Source organism: Oryzias latipes, chromosome 15 (assembly GCF_053564925.1).
Source record: "Oryzias latipes strain Hd-rR chromosome 15, Olatipes_Hd-rR_3.1".
Taxonomy (NCBI): Eukaryota; Metazoa; Chordata; class Actinopteri; order Beloniformes; family Adrianichthyidae; genus Oryzias; species Oryzias latipes.
This window is the reverse complement of record NC_136251.1, coordinates 6,400,672-6,419,007: the sequence shown is the minus strand read 5'-3', so window position 1 is coordinate 6,419,007 and position 18,336 is coordinate 6,400,672. Positions and strand designations below refer to the sequence as shown.

The window sequence follows — 18,336 nt, the reverse complement described above, 5'->3', positions numbered from 1 at the left end:
AATGTCCTGAAAATCTCCCTCATTTCACTGCCTTTGTGCTCATTCAAGGAGCAAGAGCACAATTTTACTGTTATTATTTTCAAAATGAGCTCCCAGAAGATTATTTTGAAAGTGAATGCACCACAACGACAACAATATCAAGCTTGCTACCATGGCCACTATTGTTATCTTGATTGTTATTACGGTTGCTGTTAGTGTCGTTGTTGTTGTCTTAGCAGACTGTATGCAGGGGATGCAGAGGATGAACCCCTGACCTCATTTTGAGTCCAGACCCTTGCCACCTTCACCCTGACTGAACTTCAGGGACTTCCTCTCAGTAAAGACCCGCAAGTGTTTCCTGTTTTCCAGTTTCTCTCATGCTGTCCCCCCCTCACAGGCCAATATAAGTGCATGTTGGTATTATAATATTGGGATACATTTGATTTACCCAAATATGTTAAGACGTGTTTATGTAAATGAGGAGCGATTAAGGAAAGCATCAATTCTTCACATTTAAATCTTATTTTCTTGTGTTTTTCAGGTTAGAGTATAATGCACTGTGTTTAGCTCGTTCTGGACTGGCGCGCGGTGCTGCGCCACGGCGCGCGGTGCTGCGCCACGGCGCGCGGTGCTGCGCTCGGCGCGCCGTGGCGCAGCACCCCCGGCCGGCCGCGCTTCTTCGGCGCCTCTCAGACTCCCGCATGCGCTGAGGAGGCGGATCACCTGCTCATTCATTTAGAGAAATTGTGATTTCTTTCATTCAAATCCCAATAAATAGGGAAAATTTAAAATTAAATGCCCCTGAAGGCTGCGTGAACAAACTAGGAGGGGATCGATCTCATTATCTAAGTACAATATTATAATAAGATATTTAAAGCTATAAATGTGCTCTTTGAGCAGCAGAGCGTCCCGTGGTAATCGTGGAGTTTACGGCGCTTCATCCTCACTGTGGAAATGTTCCGATGAGCAAAGCGATGACAATGAATTAAACCATCAGCTTTTTTTAAAACACGTCTGTTGTTTTAATGTGGGCGTGAAGTAAACAGCAGATAAACAATCTCCTCCAATATTATTAATATCAACAGTAAAAAGCAAAAATTAATAAAAACCAAATCTGTGGTGGTCGAATTAAAATATTTGGAATATTTTATTCAATACAACACGCTGTTATAGAGCAAATTATAAACAGGGAACTATTTAATTCATTACACATAAATATAAATTATAATAAAATATATATTATTATTTAAAAATATCAATTATGGGACTCAGGAGAAGACAGGAAAGGAAAGCGCGCGCGTCCCAGCGGGTTGAGGCCTCCGGCTTCAGGAGAAGACACCAAGGCGCGAAAAAAATTGATCCTGTACATGAATTTACAAATGAATGAATGAAGGAATAAATGAATGAATGCAAGGATGAATGAATCTCCGTTATGCGCGTGGCCCTGGCGAAGACAGGAAAATCAAAGCAGGCCCTAAAACTGTTTTAAAATTCTAAAGTGTTCCCCTTAAAAATTAACATCAATAAAATGTTGTTTTTTTAACTAAAAATAATAAGCATTTCCTCATAAACGTCCCTGAAAAGATGCATAGCCACTGTAACATTTGGATATTTTTATTTATATAAAAAAATCCTCATAAATTAGTCTTAGGCTGTGAAAAAAAATCAACTTTAGCCTGAGTTCAATGAAAAATAAACTCACAACTTTAAAGAAAAATGTAAAGTCAAATGGTATGTAAAGTATGTTTTTGATAGTCAGCTATATTCTGTTCTCCTGATTTCTCCTGAACAAATGCAGCAAAAGCTTCCAGGTTCCCACATCAGAAGTTCAGGAGCGAGGCCGCAGAATGGCCGCAGCAGAGCAGACCTGCATCAGGAGGAAGAAGTCAGCCCTGCACACAAAAAGGACAAATTTCAGGTGTTAAATCCAAGCAGAGCAGACAGAACACTCTCCTCTAACATCAGATGATAATAGAGCCATCTTCCTTCTTTATTTGATTTTTTCCCTGCGGAGGATGGAAGGCTGGCAGCAGCAGGGTGCCAGTGGGCTTTTGAAACAAAAAATGGAGCAGCTGCAAGGAAAATGACTCACAAGTGATGACCAGTTTGGTCTAAGTGACACAAATGCTGTATCAAATTGAGCTGTATGAAAAGTGTCTCGAACTAATTTGTTGCTGGAAAAAGCGGAGTGTCTTTTTTGTGGCGTCTCGGGGCCTCGTGGGGGTCCTCTGGGAGGGTAGAAGAGGTCCCGGGGATCCACAGAAATGCTTTGTTGTGTTGCAATTCAGGCTCACTTATCTTTTCTTTTCATGAAATGTGACATTTTCTTTAAAATCTCCTAAGCTGCAACATGTTGAATTGCAGGAGCCAGGGGGACGTCGTGTGCAGGACCACGTTTAGCACGGAAATGGTGTCACTCCGAGCCGCTGCTTTGCTGACGCAGGCTGCTGCTGAAACGGGCGTTTGGGAGTTTTTCCTCTCCTCCCTCCCTGCTGACCACCTGTTGCTGTTTGTCCTTTCACATAATCCATTGAAGGCTTATGGAAAACTCATCCCGCTGAACGCAATGGTGTCTGTTTATGTCATTAAAACGGATTCCAGTTTTAATTGGCCGAGCAGTGGCGTTAAACAGCCTGCTCAGGGTCTCCACAGGTCACATGAATGAAAGTGGCCTCCAGCCTAATTAGCCCATCTTTTTTTTCCTCTGGTCTAAAAAGCAGGGGGTGCATCCAGGTCTTTGCATGGTCGCTGTAACTAATTGCGCCTAATTAAAGCCCCCTGAGTCATGTTTTCAAACTTGACCAGGTGTAGCTTGAATGGGAGCACTGGTGGGCTTTAACAGTCTGCTGTCTGACTGCTATGGGGAGAAGAATCGCGGCTAATGCTGATACACAATGCTGCTGCTGCTGCTGCTGCAGACTTCTGGCTGCCGCTGCTCAAGTGTGTGTTTGTGTGCACGGCTGCTGATGTTTGTATGAACCGATGAAGGCTGCAAACCTTCGTCCTCATTAACGCTGTCCGCATGGACTCTCTGCCATGGTCCCACTCGTTCGGAATCTTCAGGAAACTTCAGTGAAACGACAAATGAAGGTCGGTGTCCTTCCCATCAGCCACTAGCTGACAACGCCATCCTGTAAAATACCAACGAGATTTTTTTCAGTTTTATAACTGATCTTCTTCCACTTTCTGCCCAAGAAACCTCTGAGGTTTTCTTGACTTTTAGCTTAACACAAATGACTCGAGGATCGGAAGGGCCTAAACTTAAAAGCAAGAAAAAACTAAAGAGGGAAAAGAACAAAAAACCTGCAGGCTTTCAGAAAACCTGGAGAACATTCATCCACCCATTTTTGAGCCTGCTGACTTAGCGCTGAGCCACTTCTAGGGTCACATGGCTGCTGGAGCCTATCCCAGCCACCATTGGGCAAAAGTGGGGCCCACCCTGACAATTCTGACTGGAGAACAATGTTCAAAAGAACATCGGGTTGTTTGGAATCAAAAGTCAATACGCATGAGATGTCACTGATTTTGCACACGGTTTTTTTTAAACGAAGAAACACTAAAAATGATGGAGTTCTTTCTGTCAGAAAGATAACAAAGATTACAGCAGATTTGTGCTGAAGTTTTCATTTGGAAAATTCCAAACACGGATCCAGTTTAAAGCAAAATAACGAAGCTCCAGTTCTTGCTTTTTAATACCAACCAGAAGATGACAAACACGTAAAAAAAATCATAAAATAGTTAAATAAACCCAAATACATTTGCTTTCTCCCACTTCTTTTCAAGCAATTGATTAAACTGTTTCTTTTGACAAACGTTGCATTTAATAGTAAGTAATTATAAGTACAAATTTGTCTATTCGTGACTCAGAGTAATTGTAATGGTATTGTTTAAATGTGTATGTGGATGTACATATGGATCTCTTTTACTTTTAATTTTTATTTTCCTATCTAATCATGACTAATTGTGTTAAGTTTGATGAAGCTGTGCATAGATATTTATTTCTTTCGATTTTTTTTGATTGCTTTAAATAAACCAATTCCAATTTACTATTTTCTCTAAACCGGCTGATTCATGCAGGTGCATTAAATGTTATCTACTGAAAAATAAAAGCTAAAATTATCTCATATCGGAGGATATCTTTACAAAGACAAAATGAAATAATCAACACATCACAAACTGCTGAAGCACATTGGAACGAGCAGCCTGCTGCCGTCAGTGATAAACACTTTAGATCAGAAAATCCTTCAGTACACATGAACGCCTCTAAAATGACACATTAAATCACTTTCCGAATCCTAAATACAGTTGTTGCTCTCTGTCAGTCATTCTGTTCAGGTTGATGCTGTTGATTAAGGGCTGATCGGCTCACAGAGCAGACAGATGTTGAGTGGTCGGCGTCATTCCTGCAGCATCTGGCTGTGGAAGGACGCTCACGGCGAGCTGAGGGGCAGATGTTGGGGGGATCTCAACTTTGTTTGGGCACAGCAGGAGGCAGGCAGCGACCTGCTGCTGAACCCTCTCTGCAGAGTTTATTAGGCGGGTCACAAGCTTTAAAAGTGACTAATATTGATCATGAACTGATTGTTTCAGAAGTGAAAGCTGGAAAAACAGCCTCAAGTCTAAGACTAGATGTTTTTGATTAAATCAAGGACGAGCAGACGGAGTTTCTCTCTACTTCACAGCTGCAGTTTAAACTTCTCACAGTCTTTTTTATGCTGAAATCCAAGCACAGCAATCCCAGCATGCAGTTTGTTTCAGTTTAGCCAAGTTCTGTCCACGTCTTCATTTGCATGAAAATCAGAGTTCATAGAGAGGGAATACAGACTTTCGGCTTCATTTGTCACTTCAGCGCCTCACAGAGCTTCTAATTCAGCCCGTTGGGTTCTCTTTGTCTGAGCAGAAAATCAATCCTTCCTTGTGGAGGCCTGTGGTTTGCTCTGTGCTGCCATCTAGAGGACAGATATGCACCTACAAGATTTTAGTGTAATGTGCAACAACACAGTTGTGCTGCAACAACAACAGTGTTGTTTCAGGCGAACACACAAATAGATGCCGGTGATGTGAGTCAGAGCTGCAGAGGTTCAGGAGCAGCAGGAACGTTTGGACCACTTTCACAGAGGTTTGTTGAGAACGAAAACCGAGATCCTTCGAGGAGAACATCAAAAGTTCTGTCAGTTTGATACTGAGATTGTCAGATTAATGTAATCTACGTTACTTCACGCTCAAGGCCAAAAAGCTGACATTTGATGTAAATGTTGTTTCCTCAGAAACAGGCAGACGTCTGCATCACATGACGACGTTTATGCTGATGTGTTTCTAGATGAGACTGTGCTTCGTAAGAAAAGATGGCTCCAAAGTGATGTCACAACCTGCTTTTACCTTAAGGGCTTTTGCACATCCAGCTTTATTCACACTGAATTGCTGCATTTGAAAGGAGTGATGCTTTCCTTACAGGAGTTTCTGTTTAACATAAATATGTTTCATGGATGCAAATGTTTGGATCCTCTCATCAGTGGGTAAAGTTAAAAAAAACTTGAATTGTCTCCACTAGTGATGCAACAATACACTTTCCCTGCGATTCAGGTCAAACTCGATTTTTGGGTCAAGGTTTTGGGTCGGATTGATATTTAATTTATGTCTTGAAAAACAATGACTAAAATCGAAAGCTTCAGAAAAATTCTATTTAAATTTAAATAGCAAGTAATAATGAAAAAAAAAGCCTTTACTTTGGCTAATAATAAGCCTGATGGTATGTAATAAAACAATAAATGATGAAATCCTTCTTAAATTTAGACAACAACAAACTCCACTGATCAATCATGACATCAGTTCATAAAAGACTCAGCTTCCCAGCAGGAGTTAGAGTTTTTAGACTGAGAGTTCACCAAGATGTGAGTTAGAAGTGCAGAAAATAAGTCTGACGATCAATTTCCTAAAGCATCCAATGAAATGAGTCAGCTCAGCATCTTCCTAAGAAGGAAATGAAAGCAGAATTCACAGCTGAGGGGTCAGGCTTCCTGCTGATCCTCATTACTAACCGCAGCCACAGTGAAGCCGGACAGAACACCAACGACTGAGGTCACTCACCAATGAAGACTTTGGCCGTGATCCTGTCCCCGTGCTCATTCTAGTCTTCAGCTGAGAACAAACGATGAGAGTGGCATCCAGTTCTCTGTTCTCTAACCAAATATGCAGAGTTCCTCCTCCATCCACGGCCAGATTTACGCGACAGGCTTCTGTTGCTGCAGACCAACGGGCAGCAGGGAGGAAGGCCTGATGAAGAGCTGCCACTAGATGGAGTGAGATGCTGAACATTGAGGGAAGCAGAGCTGCAAACCAAGTCCTGCTCAAACAAGACATCCAAGTCATTCTATGGCTTACTTATATGAGACATATTTCATACATCCAAGTTCATCAGCACCTTTCAGCTACTTCTACAGTCCAAATCATGTTGAAAACAGATATTTTAGGCTTAGTTTATGGGGGTGAAATAAGTGCATTTGTTCCCAGCCAGCAAGGCCCACTTAGCCTTGCTGGCTCCGTTGTCCACCGGGCAGATGGCGAGCGCCGTCCATGCAGACGCACCGCTGCCCGGTGGACAAGTCAGCTAGCGTAGTGAGCCAGCCCACTGAGTGTCCACGTAAGGCAATGTGGGCAAACACAGGTGGGGCCACCATGCAAACTGCAGACAAACCCATCTGGGGCCCACAGTTTCTGACCACTTTCCAACCGTATGGGGCCCACTTGGCCTTGCTGGCTGGGTTTTAGTTTAAGCCCCAAATTCTGAAAAATATACTGATGTCCCATGATTGAATGACCTGTGACCAGCATGTTTTTTTTATTAACTCAATTTTGAAGATTAATCAGTATTTGAACATTTTTTAACCAGTCTAATGGGTAGACCCGTACCTGACAAAAACTCTCATGACCGTCCCTGCTTCACGTCATTTCATACTTTTTTAAGGATTGTACAAAGATGCCGTGTTTACTCAGTGCAACGGTTCAGCCTTTTTGGTGTTTCCTAGTCCACAGACAAAAAAGGATTGACAGTTTAATCACAGGTTACTGTGAATTGTTCCTTGTTGGGATTTAGTCTGTGTAAGCGGCTGGGTAGCTCGGTTGGTAAGGCGAGAGACTGCCACGCAGGAAACCATGGTTCGATTTAATGGTACTGGGGCAATTACCGTATCAAAACAACACAAGACAACATGGCATGAGTGGACAGCAGAAGTGCAGCCCCCAGCACAGACTGCTCAGTCCAACTGAAAAGGGAGGGGCAGTTGCCGCATGGTGAAGGGAGGGTGTGTCTCACTAATAACCTTCACTGCCCCACTGGTATCAATGCGGAATTGATTTGTTTGATAAAATAATTGGAAGATTAACAAAATATATATTAACATCTTGTGTTAACTCAAAATAAAAATCATTTCAAAATTAAATCACTGAAGTTTTGAGAATGTTCATACAAAAAGAATCAACTCGCTACACTGGCAGCAGGCCCAGATGTGGGGGGGGGATAAATACATAATGAAACAATGCTAACTGTGCTATAACTACTGTCTCCTCGGATCCATGGCCGGCCCTCCCTATACGCGAAAAACGCAGCCGCGTAGGGCCCCGCCGTGACCACCAGGGCCCTGAAGTGGCGAAAAAAAAAAAAGGCCCAAATCTGGCAACCCAAATAATGACATTATGCCACTCTTAGCAACGATTGGTCAACATCATTGCATCTGAGCCTGGCACAGTGTGCACTTACCAGCGCATTTTGTCAAATTGATCAAAGCGACAACAAGGGAGCGACAACATCATGCCACAGAGACTTTATCCATCGGGCACTGAAAAAAGAGAGAAAGAAGAAAAAAGATGAAGCACGTAAACATCAATCACAAGGTAAATTTGGAGGATGTTGAGGCCGTATTTTTACATGATCCTGCCTTTCTGTGCAGCTGCAGGATTTACGTAAAATACTAATCAATTCGAGGTAAAGTTTGCACATAAACGACCCTGTTTGTTGTAATTTCCAATGGAAAACTCAAACATAATTCTGATACCCAAGTTTCCAAGATGAGGTCGGACATAACCTTCCAAAACGGCGGAGAGCAGAAAAAAGTAAATCCTGATAATGGTATGGTGGCTCATAAATGTTTTATTTCACGTTATCGTCTTGTTTAATTGTTTATGCTAACACATTTTTAGATCCTTCTGCATTTTCCGGTTTATGTCAGTATAAAAACTGCTGTTACAGTCAGGTAGTCTGACTTTTTCAACAATATGTCTTAAAATCTTGCATTAGCACGGAATATGGAGAATCAAATCTGCCAAATACAAGTAGGAAATAAAGTTCTCATTTATAAATGACAAAAAAAATTTACCAATTTTAAAATAATGAACATACAAAATAATAGATAAAGAAGTGTGTAAATGCTTATATTTCCATTTATACTGAAACTAGTGTTCACATTTATTATTTATAAATGGGTACAATTATTTTCATATTTGTATTTTGCAGTTTTGGTTTTACATAATGAGGATGTTTTGCACAGATCTTCCTCAGCCGACAGTTTCTTCTGCTCTCAAAAACTTTCAAAAAGTATTGGAGGTGATCATCCACATCCCAAGATGTTCCTGACATCACTGAAGATGTAACCTCAGTTAATACCTAATTTAATAGCATGTAAAGTTATTTTAAAAACAGTGTTTGCATAACCCTTTTGTTTTTCATAAACAGCAGCTGAAGAGTATGGCGCCACAAATTGTTCATATTTAAATAAACAAATATGATCTTGTGCAAATACACAATCAAACAATAAATCTATCATAAATATAAAAAGATCATGACATTGTGAAAAACCTGCACACAGATTTTAAATGAGCTATTATATTATTAGTAGTATTCTGCTATAGTTATTTTATTAGCTTTATCATTATTGTACAATAAGAATTCTTGTTTTTTAGCTGCAAAAGGAAACTCCTGTCACCACATCACCTGTTGAAAGGGAAAACGTTGATGCTGCTGCTGGTAAATTCAAATTCACCCAATATGGAACCTTTATCACACTTATTGTTACATTATTACTTGAAAAATAGTCATACATTTGCGCACACACAACACACACAACACACACACAAAAGTGAAGGCACTTCTTTCCAAAATTCTGCTTCCAGCGTCACAGCAACTGTTCTGTAGATTTGATTGGACTGTTTGAATTTTCCCCGCTTTTGTTGAAGTTATGTATCTTATGTTCCAGAGGCTCCAACAGAGGTGTGTATAGAAAAGGAGCTAAGTGGATCCAAAATTCCACCAACATCCAATCCAATTGGTCCAGCTGAATGGCCAACCACACTCTCTGATCCAGTAAGAATGGATTTGGTGCAAAGAGGTCCCTCATTGAGCTGTTGTGTTCTTTATTTTGGATTGTTTTATCGTTTTTTGATTTGCTATTAAGTTGCTGTTTTTAATAAGTTGGAGTTTTGTGAATGTCATTTGTTGAGTGCCCAGTGTTACATTGAAAAATATGTATCTATCTATATATATATTTATATCTATATATATATATAGATATATATATATACACATTTGTCATTCATATTTTTTTCTTTGCACTATTAAAATTGGTTTGGCACCACTTAATTTGCATCCAGTCAATGTACTGTATTCAATTCTTTGGCAGTAATACTATAATACATTCAAAAAATGTATTAATAGAGAAATCTCATTTATATTACAACAACAGTTGCGCTTTGTTGGTGCTGCTGATCAGTTAGAGGGCCCACAAATTAAATTTCGCTTAGGGCCCCCGGAAGTCCAGGGCTGGCCCTGTATTAGACCCAACGTGCATGTGATCGCCACTACAATATGAAGCAGCTTTCAAGTTGTTGAGAGATCTTTTATTTATGTACTCAAGTTGTGAATTTATTTTATGTACCTTTATGAAACAGTATTTCATCCCCGCCGCTAGGAGGCGCAAGTTTTTATTTTGTAGAGTTTAAGAGGAGACAAGACAACGTGTTGTTGTATGGACATGCGGTTCCTGTGAGCAGTTCAAAAATAAAACCTCAAGTGAAAAGTTGAAGTGCCTCCATTAAGTTCTTCCCTTCGAGTTCAATGCAGTGGTGCTGCAATAATCCAACATAAGTTAAAAGCAATCGTTAAAAGCAGTGTAAAAAAATCCACCTTCACCAACGGGTTTGGAAAAGCCGGTCTGCTGCGAGACGGAGAGGACAATGCAAGCTCAGGAGTGAATTTACCTCAGGATGAGAGTGACACTAGCTGCGTTTACATGGACAAACGTAATGGGAAAGAATGCCTGATCGGAAGAAAAATGCGTCATATAAACACGCCGTTCGGAATAGTCTGCCCTGATCAGACTCATTCAGATCAAAATTTCTTCCCGATTGAGATAGGTGGGTTATGGCGATTGTTGATCCGATCGTGTTGCATGTAAAAAGTTCATTCCGATCGTGTGTCATTTCTGCTCTGGTTTAACGTCATGCATAGACGGTGTTTCACTCCAGAGAAAGCTTTGGAGCTCACAGGACCGACCAGCTGCTCTGCGGACGCCCGATGCAAAGCGAGGACGCCTCTGCGTTCTGCCCTTGACCCGCATGCTCCTTCCCTCTCCCTTCCTATCTTCTCCGACACCCCTCGCGAGGGGGGCGCCAGGGAGGAGCGCTTCGTACCCACTGACGTCCGGACCCTGCGCGGTCTGGACGCGGCTGCCCGTGTACGGAGCGAACCATGTCTCTGAGCATAGAAGCCGGACTTAATAAATTTTGCGTTTGAGGGGAGGGGAGGACGCTTTGTTATGCGTGGGAGGCTTCGGACTGCCATCTGTCCCGCAGCTCTATGTGAACGAGCAACCGAATTCAGGAGAACCATGTCTCCCGTCTCCGAGCAGAGCTCGGACCGCCAGCTCACTCACAGCAGCTTTGGGGCGGTCTGTGAGCTTTTCAAAGCAGAAATGTCGCTCAGTCCTTAGAAACCGTTCAAACAATCAAGTGGATTTGTGTTTCCAGTCCTGTCCCGACAAAATAAAGGCTGATGTTATTCCCACATATTATGTGCAGCCAAGAAGCAGATTGCGGTTTCGTTCTGCCACAAAAAAAAGCACTGACCACACGGATTAAAAATAAAATGATGAGCGATCAGGCGCTTCATAATATTCATATCAGTAATAAAAGCCCGTTTAGAAGATCATCTTGTATATTACGGAGCTGCCAAATATCTCTGTATGTAGCCGCTCGCCTTGTTTACATTGGGACTGTTACGTTCACAAACGTACAGGTCTAGGGCGGAGGTGTACGTAACATAAACACACACAATGAGGAACTTTTAAAGATTTTATTGAACGTGGAGATGGGGAGGTAGGGACAAAGGTTGGGCCAAAGGAATGAAATTAATAGAACAAAACTCAGCCTGGCTATCAAAGCGCTAAAACTAAAACAAGAAAAGAAAAGACTCACTGCCTTATCTATAAAGTGATGATAAAACATACAAGGGGTGGCACCAACCAACTTACCTAGTGTGTCTAACAGAACGCAAGCTGCATGAGGTGTACAGGGTACCCTGTCTTACCTGTCCACAAACCTCCCACAATCTCCAACACAGCAAGCTCAAAACATTCATCTGGTAGTGATCCAGGAAGAGCTTTTTCCTCCAGTGGTTCACAGGAGCTTATATGCAGGCCTGGTGGCTGGCTTTGGGGCCTGATTGTGCAGCTGGTCAGGTCTCCACCAGGTGTCTTCACTCAGCTCGTTAAGCACATGCAGAGGAAAGAAACAAAAGAAAGACATGAAAAACCCCTGCATGTAACAGGGACTCATTTCCGCTTCCGGTATTTTCAACACTACTGCGCATGCCCAAATGATGAATGAAAGTGAGACCATGTGAACGTTGTTCTAATCGGAAAAAGCTTTTCTGGGGCCATGTGCACGGTTGAATTTTAATCCGACCATTGATTCGATCAAGTTATTTTGCACATGTAACCGCGGCTACTGACAGCAACAACGAAGGAGAGACTGGGAGAGTGTGTGACCAAGAATGTCTGACGCTATTCCAATCCCACACTGAGGAGGAAGACTTCCATGGTTTTCAGTACACAGGAGGAGGAGGAAGAAAGCTCTCAGTGACTTTTTCGTTCATTTTTTTTTGACCAGCCCTGTTACTACCATATCATTGCTGCCGTGTTACTGCCGTGTTACAGGCACTGTTTGGAAAGAAAAGCTCAGGTATATTATTAAAACTTTGAAAACTTTTTCTGTGTACCGTCTGTCTTTGTAAATATATCATGTGTTGAACCTTTCCTGAAATTACTTTTTTCTTTCTTTCCTCTCCGCCTCTTCCTTCGGTTGTTCACTTCCCCGTTTGGACCCTCAGAGCCTCCAGAATGGGTTAATGAAGAGTCATTCATCTTCTTCTGGGGGAAACCTTCTTTTATTACAGTTCTCTTTCACTCTGTATAACAAACAGAAACACACATCTCCAACACACTTTCGCTGCTCTTGCTCTCGCTCTTGCTCTGCACTCCCTCCTCCTTCGTACACACGGAGCGGTTTCAGCACATACACATCCTCAATCTACAACACAGTGTGGCGACCCGGGGGTTAGCCCCGCTTTCAGCCCCTAAGACTCATGGGAAGTGGGGAATCGTGGGTGTAAATTTCCTCACCATGGTTGAGGGGGCTGTGAGCAGGAGTCACATCCATGCTGTTTGGCTGTTTGTGAATGCATTCAAATAAATAGGCTATGATGCCGGAAGAGAGAATATGCATTCTGCTGTTGGAGATGTGCAGAACGTACACTACAACTTGTTTCAACGTGGGCGCATGCGGCTGATAGATAGGTGCGGCTTGTGTGTGTTAAAAATAGTTAACCCTTTAAAAATGTAATGGGTGTGGCTTATACTCAGGTGCACACTTTAGCCCGGGATTTACGGTAGTGAATCCATGGTTCCCAACTGAAGACGCTGGAAAACAAACTCTGACAAGACAAGAAGACGCAGCAGCAGCTGAGTTTCCGCAGAAAAAAGCCGAGGTTGCCTGCGTTGGAAGATCGACTTGAGCGCAGCAACTTCCAGCAGATCACAGTGAAAAGCTGTCCACCCTTCTTTTACTGGGATGCAGCGCCGGGCGAGTCATGCCACACATTTGAACTGTAGTAGGACTTAAGCTTGGGCTGACGCGTCTGCTAGCACTGTTCTTTGAGCTTTTGAGCTGCACGGCAGTGAGACGGACTCTGACGATGACGAAAGTGAACCTGGCGTGTTTGATAGAAATGTAGCCCGACTTCATTTCAGATACAGAAGATGAGGACTTTGTTGAATTTTTGGATGCTGATTAATGACTGAAAAAATAAAAAATAAAAATCACAACCAACTCAGTTTTGCGCTCACTGCCTTTTTAAAACACACACTAGCATGCATGTTTTACTGGTATGTGTTAACGTTAAATACAGAAAAAAGCACCCATAACTGAAACTGCGCCATTTAATCCAGTGCTGTTGTATTGTAGGGAGAGGAGTGTGTTATGGGAAATAATATGGCTTTAATTTGTGTGTTTGTGTGTGTATGTCTGGCACGTAAGTGCGTGGTATGGCTCGTTGACTATCACAGTTAAAAAATTTCGTCTCTTTTTGTCAAACTTGTTCGACACCCGTCTTTTAGAGGCTTTTATAGAAAAAATGGCGGATGTAACGTGGATTAAAACGTTAACCAATGACCCAAGACCAAGGTAAGAAAGGGCAGCAGGTTTTTTTTGTGCTGTAAGTTTTTTCTCATGTGAAAATCACTGTATTTGTTACAATTTTAATCCACGTTACATCCACCGTTTCTTATCTAATTAAGAAAAACAAAATAATTGCAAAAAGAACTTCTTGATCATAGCCCTTACGAAAAGCTCAGCAATGGATGAAGTAGATGATATTAAGAAATTGCTTGATTTCCTGGAGGAAGAGGTGAGAGACAAAAAGACCCAGCAAAGACTGATAGGCGACGGGATGTGCTGGACCACCAGGGCAAGCTTCAGGATCACAGACTTGATAATCTTGAAATCAAACATCGATCTTATGCGCATGCAGTGACTGGCGGGAATGGACTGAGGAGCGGAGTTACCTCGAGCATCAGGTGGAAGATTTTTTTCAAGTCTGAAGGGATTTCACTGGATGTAAAACAACATTGAGACCTGTCTGCCCCTCTCCAGGAGAAGAGATTTTGACAAAATTATTATGTAGTTACATTCATTGACAAGCATAACATTATGAAAAATAAAAGTTGATATGGTTTTAGCGAAAAACACATGAACTTTAATGGCTGTGATTGATGCTGTGGAGGATATAAAAACTGCTCTACACAGAAACAAATATACAAGTGAAATAGAAAAAAAAGCATTTGAAACTCTCAATCATTACATCCCACCTAACAAATTGGAAGCGCATAGAATAAGAGGGGTAGTGCTAAGTCGGGACCAAATCTATAAAACTGGGAGAAAACAAATTTTCAAGATGGAAGAATTTACATCAGATCCCAAGGAGATTAGTTGTGGTGTCCCACATAGATCAATTCTGGGCCCGCTGCAATTCAACATTTGCATAAATGATACATTTAATGTTTTGAAACTTTTAAAACTCATAATGTTTGCTGCTGAAACAAACATATTTTCTTCTACAGACAGTTCTAAAGATATTAACTCAATAAAATAAAAACATGGATGGAAGACAACAGACAATCTTTGGAATTAGACCAAACAAAAGGAATGTTTATTGGTCATTTTAATGTCTGAGCAGAGTGGTTAATTTCAATAAATAATCTCCCTATTGAAGGCATTCCAGAAATCAAATTCTTAGGGCTAATTGACAACAAACAAAGCTGCATCAGAAATATGCAAACTAAAGTGTCAAATTTACAGAAATAATATAGAATATAACTGTAGATGTTTGTCATACCGCTCTTTAATATCACCATATTTCACAAACTGTATAGAAATTTGGGGTTATAATCACATGAGTTCACTATATCCTCTGGTTTCACTTCAAAAATGAACTGTCAGAATTATACATAAAGCCAGCTATTTTGATTATACAAACACTTTATTTTAATCAATCCAGACATTTTAAACTGTACAGAGCTAGTGCAAAACATGACCATACAGCACGTGTCAAACTCAAGGCCCGCGGGCCAAATGTGGCCCGCCATGTCATTTTATGTGGCCCGCCAGTAGGGCTGTGACGATGAGTTCAGCATATGGTGCCTGATTGGAACTATAATAAACACATTAAACATCTTTCATCTTTACTGATAATTTACTTTTTCTGCTAGTCCTGTGTTCAGACTTTCAGGGAGCCAGTTTAGCTCATGCTGGTTTGCGGCGCCTTCCATCCGTGAAACCCGAGTTTGACTCCGGGCTGCTCCCTGTTCCCTTCTCTACCTCTGCTGGTTCCAAGCCCAGTTTGAGAAGGTTGCGTCAGGAAGGGCATCCAGCGTAAAACATTGCCAAATTTACCATGCGACTTGTTCGCTGTGGCGACCCCTGATGGGAGAAGCCGAAAGTGGAAGAAGAGAATATGTTATTTTTGGCAATGGTGACTGATCTTCGAAGCAATATTCATTACATTGTTATGGTTCGTTGTTAACGTTTATGTCATTGTTAATGTATGATACCGCAATTGTCAATAAAGTTTTAAAAAAACTTAGCAACGTTAACTCATTGGTCGTGGCAACTTACAGCCAATCAAATAGTGTGACGTCATCATTGGTCGAAGGACCCCGAAGGACCCAGAGAACATCCGGCAACCCGAGAACATCCGGTACCCACAGTGGCACTAAGCTCTGGAACTGGTTAAGTAATGAGCTCAAACAAGATTTAAATATCTATAAATTCAAGAAAATACTTAAAGAGACTTTTGTTTCACAGTATGGATGTCAAATCTTCTGACCTTGTCGTGCCAGACTTGAAGGGATCTAACCTCCCAATCCATCCATCCATGTATCCATTCATAACCATAACTGCACATTCCTTCAGACTCTGGGAAAGCAGAAAGTAGTTGATTTGTGAAAATAATTGGTGTCGTGCAGAAAAAGGTGTTATCATGTGTGTCTGGATTGTGAAGTCGCCAAACATCAATAAGTTCAAGTTGTCTATTATGTAGTTCAGCTCTGATGAGGCTTATTGTTGCTAGTTGCTAGACTCAGCTAGTTCTGCATGACACTGGGATAGAAATTCTTCTCAAAAATAGTTGGGACATAGATTGAAAACAAAGGAATTTTTGTGTCATCAATTTATGTGCAAACATATGTCAAGCTCCTCAAGTTATCACTATAGGTCTTATCAATTTTTGTAGGAAAATCTCTTTAAAACATGATGACACATTTAAATTTAGAAGAGCTAATGGAGGAGGAGATAACTATATTGTCCCTTGTATTTTGGGAACATCTTCCTGTCTCAAGTGAGATTAACACAACATCTGCTTTCTGTGGGCGCATTAGCTGTTGACATTTTACCCTCTTAATGTTATTGTTCAAACCGTACATTCAAACTCAATATGGTGACTCCAAGCTTTATCAAAGACAGTATAGTTTAGAGAGAGTCCCTGTCCCCCTTTCACCGAGCCCCAGAACATGTATTTGTGTGTGACGTGACCAACACAACTTGCAGAAAATTCCACAACTCTGGTCGATCCCCATAGATAAATTAATTGACCTCACGTTTACCATCTATTATACCTTAAACGTTGAAAATATAAACAAAACTTTTTAAACAGGCCCATATATAAGTAACTTTAATCTTACATATCATGTGCCAGAGTACTTTTACATATTATATTCTGAAATGAACCATGGGCCATTCTATTCAAACTCAGTCAGTTTCTTTCCTCTTTAAATATTGATGTCCAGCTTTGCACCACGTCCTCATCATGCCGAGGGATGAAAGTTGCTGGTTTTCTGTTCACATCTCCATCTGTGAGACTCCTTCAGCTGCATCGGTAGTTGTGAAAACGTGCTGTGCGCCATGTAGAGAGATCCTCAGAGTAGCAGGGTAAACCAGGAACAACACATTGCCCTTTTCTGGTTGGTGTGGGCACTGTGGTGTGCTTAAAAGCGCAGACTACAGCGGTGTGGCAGGTCTCCATGTTGTTTAGATCCAGGAAAAATCCCTTTAGACTTGAGAAAAGCTTCTATCTGTTGCTCCACGGAGATGCCATTGGCTCATCAGGATCAGAAACATTGTTAGCATTAGCTCTGTTAGCTTTAGCTGCATTAGCCTTTGACCGGGGTTTGATTGGTAATTTGAAACAGTTTGAAGTAGGTGGAAATCCTCAAAGAGAAAACAAACCCATTTGTTCACATCATACATTTCCCATTGCAACGAAAAAATCTTTACACAACCAAAAAAAAACACCTCAAACAAAGTCTAAATCACCCAGGCAGTCATACAGGAAGCTGGCTTGGTTTAGAGTCTTCTGTCTCGGTTAAGGGAGTGGTGGCTGAAGGATTGACGCGACTGTGGAGATGAGAGAACCTAAAGGGGATTTGGTCCCCAAATAAATTCCAAATAAAAGGATGTGAGAACTTAGAAGATGTGAAATAATTCATCTTTTCTGATAATAATCAATGACTTCTACATTTATCTTAATTGACTTTTGATGTCCACTCGGAGAGAGTTAGGGACAGCCGGGGACAGAGAGAAACTGCTGTCCCCCGGAGACCTGAAGAGACGACGTGACAGTGAAGAAACTTGAACCTGTGAGTTCAAAATGAAACAGCGGGAAAATTTCAAAATGCCTTTGCCCACGAGTGGCAGGGAAAGGCTCAAGCAGCCCCGTGACTCCATAAGGGAAAAAATGGGGTTTAGAAAAGGAATGAAATTTAAGAATAAATGAACTAGGGCTGCACCATATGAGGAAAACTCGCGATATGCGATATTAAAGATCAATATCGGGTCCACGATATAACTTGCGATACATGAACAAATAGCAAAACAATCAAAAACATAATTTCCATTTCACTGCAACAGTTTAATTTAAATAATAGTTAACCCTGGTCTGCATAGGAGGCCCACATCTAACATAAGAGCTCTATCCGATTGGTCAACAACGTGAAAGCGTCCATCAGATTAGTCAAATGCAGAAATGGATTTATTTATTTCATCAGACATTTAATGGGGGCCATAAGATTGTTTTAGCACATTTAAGGTAACCATTTATTGCAATTTTAGCCAACTTTTGCGATAAGCATATCGCACAGCTTGATGTGGCGATAACGATAAATTTGCAATTAATTGTGCAAGCCTAAAATGAACAGGATTTATAGCTTCCTCACTACGGGTCTGACACGAAATGTATCTGCTAAATTTATTTTTTTCTGA

At 41.3% G+C, this 18,336-nt stretch overlaps 2 long non-coding RNA genes across 2 annotated transcripts; one reads left to right on the top strand and one right to left on the bottom strand.

Annotated features, from left to right (window-relative positions):
• Nucleotides 1–1,577: 1,577 nt before the first annotated feature.
• LOC144984194 (uncharacterized) lies at nt 1,578–6,598 on the bottom strand. Its single transcript, XR_013647896.1, has 3 exons — nt 6,067–6,598; nt 2,977–3,110; nt 1,578–1,871 (listed from the first exon to the last, which is right to left on the bottom strand). It is a non-coding gene; the product is annotated as an uncharacterized LOC144984194 (long non-coding RNA).
• LOC144984193 (uncharacterized) lies at nt 1,778–2,531 on the top strand. The gene is made up of 2 exons (XR_013647895.1): nt 1,778–1,897; nt 2,344–2,531. It is a non-coding gene; the product is annotated as an uncharacterized LOC144984193 (long non-coding RNA).
• Nucleotides 6,599–18,336: the final 11,738 nt, after the last annotated feature.